We start from the raw sequence: 8,801 nt of genomic DNA, 5'->3' as shown, positions 1-8,801 counted from the left end.
ATAAGGAGGTGGAGACCTCCTTATATAGGGAGCCTCATGGCCACCATCATGGTACCCTAATGGGCCTAGCCCAGTTAGGGTTACCTCCACAAAACCCCCTCAGCCCAATAATATTGTATTAGTCCATATAATAAAATAAGCCAAACATAATAAATTAAGGTCGTAAGCCGGGTTTAGTACCATACCCCTACACTAGGTATGGAAAAGCTGGAGGAATGGGACAACATCAGACGTAATAGATCCCGTGTTGAAGACCAGATCAAGTTCATTTGGTGACATCATTAAAGTTATCCACATTGGGTTATTGTGTGTTCAAGAAAATGCTATCCATAGGCCGACCATGGTTTCAGTTATAAATATGCTTACTAGCTACTCAATTGTGCTTCCTGTACCAACAAAACCTGCATATTTCATGCACAGTAGTGTGACTGATCCGGAAATGCCACAACTACTGGAGTCCGGTTCTTCTGGTAGGTCTAAATCTGAATCAAGATTATCTCAACATTCTATAAATGAAGTTTCAATGTCTGAATGTGTTCCTAGATAGGTATTTAGAATGCTCTTGATATGCCAAATATGTACGTATTTCATGGTTACGGTTAATGAAGAAACACTAATTGACCCCGGGCAGATTACGGATAATCTGGGGGTTAAATAGATATTTCCCACGAGGGGTTAGGTCCGGCAAAGATGGTTCTTCTGATGACCTGCAAAACAGACACCGTGAGCTCGTCACTGAGAAGGGGGGGGGGTACCTCCTTGTGACCACCTTCCGGCGTGAGAATCAGACTAGATTGCTCTTGAATATAAGTGTATATTAAGAGATTGCTAGAGAAGATAAGATAATGAGATATCAGATAATGTAATGTCCTTACCATTCCAAGGTGTTGGAGTATTTATAGCCGAAGGTAGGTTTCCAAGAAGGTACAGCCGGCTGAATAGTATTCCTGTTCTGCCAACTGTGGGCTACGCACGTGCCATGCTGGTGGTTGGTAGGTAGGCAGCGGCTGATAGTGACTAGGCCGGCTGTGTACTATTCCTGTTCCACCAACTGCAGGCTATGCACGTCCTCCGACAGGTTGGTGAGTAGGCAGCGGCTGATAGTGACATACAGTACAAGAGCGTGCTGTTCGTCATACTGTTGTGAGCTGTCGTATCTTTGGTCAGATCTTTTGTCCATACCTCGTCAGGTACATTACAAAAGATCCTCCAGTATCGTACGGACTGGCTCATTTGTGCGGGAGTGTTCCCGGCTTTGTGCGGGAGTGTTCCCGGCTTGCTCACTCCTTCAGGTGACATTACTGAATTATTTAAGAGTTAAGTTCCTTGTGCGTGTAGCCTTGTTGCGTAGGTAGCCTTCCCTGATGGCTTGTATCCGCAGCTGCGGGAACAGGCGGGGTACTTCACCATTGGGAGGCTTTTCCTGCGGGAACAGCTTGCGTACTGCTCGTAAGGTTGTCACGTCTCTGAGCATGATGGGTCCTGCGGATCCAGTTGGTTTCTGCGCAGACGTCCCTCTTCAAGGTGTGTCTTGCGAGTTTAGCCTTTGCGCAGACGTCCCTGTTGAAGGTGAGTCTTGCGGGTTCAACTGCGCAGACGTCCCTTATTGAGGTGAGTCTTGCGGGTCCAACTGGGCTCTGCTGGGACCTACCTCTTCAAGTCCCCCCAGTCCAATGTTCTTCTCATGAATTGTTAATAAGTGAGGTGAACTTTTGGACTTAAGCAAAGGGTTTTGAAAAGGGTTTAGTTTTAAGGTTTTCCATGGGGATTCTTCCCGCGGAAGTCCTAATGTCACGTGCAGAAATTCCCGACTTTTCTGCTTGATCTTTGGGTATGATGCGGGTAGGTCTGTAACCTCCTCGCAAGTCAGGAGCGTTGAGTTCCACTTGTATAGATTCTCCCTGAGGTTTTGGTAGTTTTGAACATAGTGATCAATTATGTTAAAACAACCAATTCCATCTTGGAGCTTCAAACAATCTAGTTCTCGACGTTCCCGCTATGCGGGGATGTTATTCTCTTTTCCGCAAGCATGGCCCAGAAGATCCTTCTTGGTTTCAATTCCCTGCGGAGTGCTAGGTTTGTGAATGGTTTCGCCTTGAAACTGTACCCGCACTCGTCTTATAGTTACTTTACTTCCAAGGTATTCCTGGCTTCAATTCCCTGCGGGTGCTAAGTATGTGAAGGGTTTTGCCTTGACACTGTACCCGCACCCATCTTATAGTTACTTGGTTGCCAAGGTAAGGGGTATAGTCCCGCTTACTTTTGAATCTTTTTGAAATTCGAAGAGTTGGTGAAAGGATAAGAACAGTCCAAACTGTTGAAACGTCGTCCGACGGTTTCTTCTGACAGTGTCAGGACGTGCAGGAAGTTATGACGACGTGACAGTATATGGTCATTCCAGACGCTTTTTCAGGCGCGTGGGCCCGAGTTTTCGGGCGCGTGGCCGCGAAGTTTACGGCACGCGTCCTGTCAACAGCTGTTGCCAGCTTGCTTTTTCCACGTGTCATAGTTTCATTGCACCAGCGTTTTCCTCTCTCTTCCGCATTAAATTCATCGCATTCATTGCGATAAGTATATAAAGGGAGGAGAGGTTGTATCTCAACTCACAGTTTCACCTCTCTTCTTCTTCTAAATGATTTCCGGCGAATACTCTTAACTTTTCTGTCGAGCATTCTCCCGAAATCGTTCCTTTACATCCCAAACATGTCTTCTGTTCATGATCTTGAGGCTACCGCCGAGGAGTCTGACGTGTATGCCGAGAATCCGTCGTCCACGTCGGACAAGGATGACAAGAGTACTGCTGGCGAGTGCCAGTGTGCTCTTCCGGTCGACCTCTATCAGTACGTCGTCAGGAAGTTCATGCTCGAGCCTTTCGAGCCTGAGTTTCCTGCACCTCATCAGACGGTGTACGATGCCCCCAAGGGCAAGATAGGGGTGTACGCTGCATTCTTCGTCTATGGGAATCTCAGGTTCCCATTGACGAAGTTTGTATACCGTGTTCTGGAGAGACACGGTGTGCATCTGACTGAGGTACACCCAATGGCGATCGCCAAGATCCGCCATTTCGAGTGGGTGTGTCTCATTCTGGGTGTGGAGCCCCATGTTGACCGCCTGATGACCTTCTATTCCTGGAGGTGCATCCAGGGGTGGTATACCTTGGTCAATCGGATCAAGGGTTTGAAGATCTGCGCTACCGAGCGCAGTCTTCGATCTTGGAAGCGGGAGTTCTTCTATATCTCCGATCGCGTCGTCCCCATAGCGATGACGTTCAAGAACGGGAGAGCTCTCCCGAACCTTCACGCCTCCAACTACCAGGAGGCGGAATGGTTCTCCAAGGTTTCCCGGATCCAGTCTCCGGTTTACCGCTTTGCGGAGTCCGGGATGGTGATGCTCGGGATGAGCCGGGTGTGGAAGGAGGCGTCACAGATTCCCATCGTCCTCGAATACAGTTTGAACTCTGTCCCTTACGGTATGCTTCATATTATCCGTTAATTTAGGGTTTTTGTTCTAACCGTTTTTTCTTTTTGTTTTCAGAGGGAAACGACTTGCAGTCTCTCCTGCAGCCGCGGGAGAGTGATGGTCCTGCTCGGATGGGTACTCGTGCTCTAGATGAGAACGAGTTGCCCATCCTTGAGCAAACGGCGGATCGGTTCGTGGAGGTCTACCCGCCGGGCCACCCGATTCTAAGCGCCACGCGGCCAGGTAAGGAGTTGTTTAACCCTAGACCTGTCAATGCTCAAACCTCTGCTGGAATTCCTCTAATCTTGTCATCTTCTGATGAGGAATCCGCAGATGGTCCATTCTTCGTGAGGAAGAAGAAGGCTGCTGGCGGGAAGGGGAAGGCGAAGGTTGCCTCCACTGCCGATCCGGTGAATCGGTCTGACTCAGAGACCGAAAGCGAGGAGGTGGCGGGGAACCCTGGTGGTGTTGAGATCACTGCTCCGGAGGTTGAGACGGCTGTCACCTCCGGGCAGCCCAGTACAGCGACGGTGACCGGCGTAAAGAGGCCGGTTCCATTGGGTTCGTCCCCGCCTGTTCGTACCTTCAAGCTCAAGAGGACTCGTAAGTACAAACTTCCTTTAATTTTAACTTCATATCTTTCCGCCATTATGCTTATATATCTTGTCTTCGTGTAGGCGTGGATGCTACCGCATTCCAGGGTGGAGCGGGGAGGAGCACCTCCGGACCCATGATGGTAGGTTTGGTCAACCTACCTGAGGCGATGACCCAGGCGGCTGCGCCTACTTCAGTTGGTTCAGTTGCTCACTCGGTTGAGGCAACTGCTCCAACTGTGACGACGTCTCCGCCAGTTGTCAGTGCCATATTCACTGATTCTTTCACTGAGCCGGCGGTGAGTTTTTCTGTGGTCTCTTCCGCAGCGACGACCGCGGTTGTGAGTTCACCTCCGGTGAGTTCACCTCCGTTGGTCTCTACCACGGCGGCCTCCGCCATGCCTCCTCCGGCGCTGGCGACTACGGCCGGTCCTTCAGGTATGTCCGGGGTTGCGGCGTCTAGCCAATCTCCGCCTCCTTCCCATCTGCCTGACCTCTTAGATGGATATCCGTTAGGTTCGGGTGATGGGTTTGGCGGCTACAGGCCTGTCGTCGACCCTACAGGTGCGTAGGGTTATTATGGCCTGTTATGTTTTTTTTTTATCATCTTTTCCTAACTGCTTTTTGTTTTTGCAGTGTCGGATTCGAATGAGGTGTTTGTTCCGCGGTGGAACATCCGCCGGGGAACCACCCTTCGGACGGCTGTGGACTGCGTCGAGTGGGCGCGCCACGCCGCCCCCAGTGGTGCACTGGGAGAAGCTATGTCAAGCTACCAGGAGGGTAGGCTGACAAACGAGCTTCGAATTCTCCTTGCCCGGATGCAGCCGCGCGTCGAGCTGCACTGTCGTGAAAACGACAAGTTAAAAGCAGCTCGTATCCAAGAAGTAGCTCAGGCGCGGGCTGTCCGGGAGGAGAACAGGAGGCTCTCCGCCGTTGCTCCGGAGAAGGAGAAGGCCTTCAAGGCCCTTGAGGTTGAAGTTCAGGCCCGTCTCGAGGCCCGTTCCAAGGCTGCCCAAGCTGTTAACGAACAGCTTCGGCTGGCTAAGGAAACTGCACGGAACGCAACTGAGAGGGCCACCAAGGCTGAAGCTGTTGCTGAGCCTCTACGCCTCGAGAATGAGGAACTTAAAGCCAAACTAGAGAGGCTCCAACAGGCTCATGATGCCTTGGCCATGGAAGACGCCAAGAAGCTCCAAGAAATCTTGGACCAGAGGGGCGTGCTTGACCATACTGAGCGTAAGCTAAAGGGCGTCGAAGAGGCTGCGGCTAAAGAAGTGTTGCTTGCCAACCTTAACAAAAGTGAAGCCGAACACGCCCGTAACCAAGCTCAAGCTGCCCTCCAGGAGGCTCTGGTTACCAAGGAATGGCTTCTACGAGAAGCGTTGTCGCAGGTAAGCTTAGCTTCATAACGTCTTTACGCTTTTCTTTGTACTAAGAAAAGGTTTTGATACTTGTATTTTTTCTTGTAGGTTGTGCATCGGGTCTTCACGGACACATCATATGACGATGCCATGAGCGCAGCCCTCAACGCTTCTCATGAGGATGGGGAAAAGGCTGGCTTCCTGCTTGGTCTAGGGTTCGTTGAGAAGGGCATCCCGCCTTCCAACTTCCCTTTATATGAAGTGGATACTGAAGCTGCTTATGACCAAGCAGTGAACCAGTATGCTGCCTTCCCGCATCTAGTGATGGAGAAGGTGAACGAAGTTGCTGCTGCTGATGATGGGTTAACCATTCTCAAGACCTTCCTTGAACCGCCACAGCCAACTGATGGTGCGGGTACAAGTGGGTTTGGAGGGAGTGGTCCTGAAGCTTGAACCCTTAGATCCCTTCCCACTGTTAGGATAGGTTTATGTTTTTGTATAGATTTACACTCTTGTAGGCGGGTAGAAACCCGGCCATTCTTGTAACACTTGAATTTTTATGGAATGTAAATCTTTTGTGCGGGTAGGACCGTCACTCTTGCTTTATAAACGTTATACGACTTGCTCATGCATATTATAGTTTAATTTGGCACTTGTTTTGCCGCATAAACAATATATGATTCGCTTGTGCATATTTTAGTTTAACTTAGCAATTTCTTAAGTACTTTGGATAAGTTAACCTATCAACGTGGTAGATAATAGGTTAAAGTTTTGCTTCCTCTTTCGTGATTGTGCGGGTAAGACCGTCACTTGCACTTAGTAGGATGGCTAAACTTTACCTATATCTGACCTGCGTGGAGGTTTTCCTCATTTTTTCCTTGAAGATATTTTCTAAGTGTTCTGAATAAGTTAACCGTTCGACGCGCGGTTGTCAATAGGTTAAAGTTCCGTTTCCTCTATCATGATTGTGCGGGTAAGACCGTCACTTGCATTTAGTAGGATGACCAAACTTTACCTATGACTGACCTGCGTGAAGGTTTCCCTCATCTTTTCCTTAGAAATTGTTGCCGTTTTTTGTGTTTATGCGGGTTTTGCCGCCTTCCACACGCAACGACTTCTCTTCACTTATTTATGCAGTGAAAACCGGCATCAGTGTTTTGAATAATTAACCGTTCGACGCGCGGTTGTCAATAGGTTAGTTCGGTTTCCTTTATCATGATTTGTGCGGGTAGGACCGGCACTTTCATTTAGTGGGATGACCCAACTTTACCTATGACTGACCTGCGTGAAGGTTTGCCGTTTTTTGTGTTTATGCGGGTTTTGCCGCCTTCCACACGCAACGACTTGTTTTCCCACTTATGTATGCGGTGAAGACCGGTATATCAGTGTGGAAAGTTCATTAAGTATAAATGTAAGACCATCAGCGTCATGTGATAAGGAGAATCATTTCCATTAGAAGTGGCTCTGGGCCTTTTCTTTTACAAGTTTGGAATTGATCTACATGCAGACTGTGTAATTGAGCCTCCTTCCATGTTCTTGGGAGTGTCATCGAGTCTTTCGAGCCAATATGTACTTGGTTCGGAATCTCGTTGTTTACGCAGTATGTAGTCTCCGACATTGAAGCTGCAGTTTTATTCGTGTTTTCCCCAACTGGGGTTCTACACGCATTAGCCTGCTCAGCGTTCATTACGCCACGAGGTGCGTGAGCGTCCCATCTCTGACAAATGCTTCGACGATGTCCTTCAAGTCTACGCATTCTTCGGTGTTGTGGCCTCTTGTCCTGTGGAAGTCACAGAATTTACTCTGATCAGCATTGTGACGCTCTCGGATTATTGGAGCCTTTGGCCATGGGAGTCTCTCGGTGTCGAATATCTCGGTGACGCTTTTGGTGAGTGGCGTCCATCTGGAGTTCCGGTTTGACGACGGCATGTTATCCTTTCCCCCTAACCGAGGGTGCGAGCCGGATGATGTGTCAAAGTTTACCCTTGACTGCCAAATGCCTAGCTTCCTCTTTTTGTTTAGTCGGGCGGTAAGGACATTGTTTTCTCTTGTTTTCTGGGTGTAGAGGTTTGTGCTCTGGGGAAGATCTCTACCCAATTGCTTTTCCGTTTCCGCGAAGCGTTTAGCTGTGTCATGATGGCATCCCATGTGGATGGCATGCCATCTTTACCCGTTAAGGTGCGGATGAGCTCTGGGTCTTTTGTGCCCTGGATGAAAGCAGCGCGAACAAGATCTTCGCTAATATTACCCAGACTTAGCTTCTTTGAGTTGAAGCGAGTGATGAAGTCTAGCAAAGATTCATCTTCCTCTCGAATGCAATTGAGGATTGTCCATTGCTCTTCGGTATACTTTCTTTGTTGGCTGAAGTGTTGGCTAAACTTCTGTTGGAAGTCTGCCCAATCATAGATGTGGTGGACCGGTAGACGGTCAAACCACGCTCTGGCTGCTCCAACCAACGTCATCTGGAACATATAACACCACGTGGGTTCCGTCCAGTTGCTGACGGTTGCCCCCGCTATGAATCTATTCAAATGATCGTCTGGGTCGGATATACCATCATAGGTGCCGATGTTGGACATCTGTTTGGCACTTCTTGGGGCGATTGCTTCCGCAATATCCCTTGCAAACTTAGAGGTTCCCGCATTTGCAGCGGTTGGTCTGAAGGTTTTAAAGAAGTCACGTGGGTTTCCACCCGCGTTTTTTGGTTTGAAGGTTTCTCCAAAATTCCTTCTTGGTTGGAAGTCCGTTTCCTTACGCTTCCCTTTCGCCTTATGGCGAGGGTTTACGTCGGTGTCGGATTCCTCCGAATCATCGTCCAAGTACTCGCACTCATTGCTCATGTTGAGCTGTTGTCGAGTGCTTCCGAATTCATCAGCCTGTTGGAGTGAACGTAAGCGTTCATCCAACTCAGCTTGGAATTCCCTTTGACGTTTTTCCGCCCACGCTTTAACTTGTTCGAGTGTTTGACGGGGGAGCCTCGTCTGTTGTCTCTCCAACTGGGTATTGGTGAATCCCAGTGAAGGATTGTTTGCTGCACTTGCCCCGGCTCGGGTAACCGGGGTAGTGTTCGTAAAATTTACTGCACTTGCCCCGGCTTGGGTAACCGGGGTAGTGTTCGTAAAATGTGTGTATTCGCCGGTGGTCCCCCCAGTAGCTGGGGTTGTGGTTACCGGGGTTTCTTGGTTACTCCCTGGCCTAGGGACCGGAGTAATGTTAACCATCTTTTCGGAGGTTTGAAAAAACTGAATGAATTAGTTCTAGCTTTTATGCACGGATGGCGCCAATGAAGAAACACTAATTGACCCCGGGCAGATTACGGATAATCTGGGGGTTAAATAGATATTTCCCACGAGGGGTTAGGTCCGGCAAAGATGGTTCTTCTGATGAC

This window comes from Bidens hawaiensis, unplaced genomic scaffold (genome assembly GCF_021521415.1).
Source record: "Bidens hawaiensis isolate Kalapana, Puna unplaced genomic scaffold, B.hawaiensis_p1.1 tig00001461_1, whole genome shotgun sequence".
Classification (NCBI taxonomy): domain Eukaryota; kingdom Viridiplantae; phylum Streptophyta; class Magnoliopsida; order Asterales; family Asteraceae; genus Bidens; species Bidens hawaiensis.
The sequence above is the reverse complement of the archived record's forward strand: the minus strand, read 5'-3'. Positions refer to the sequence as shown.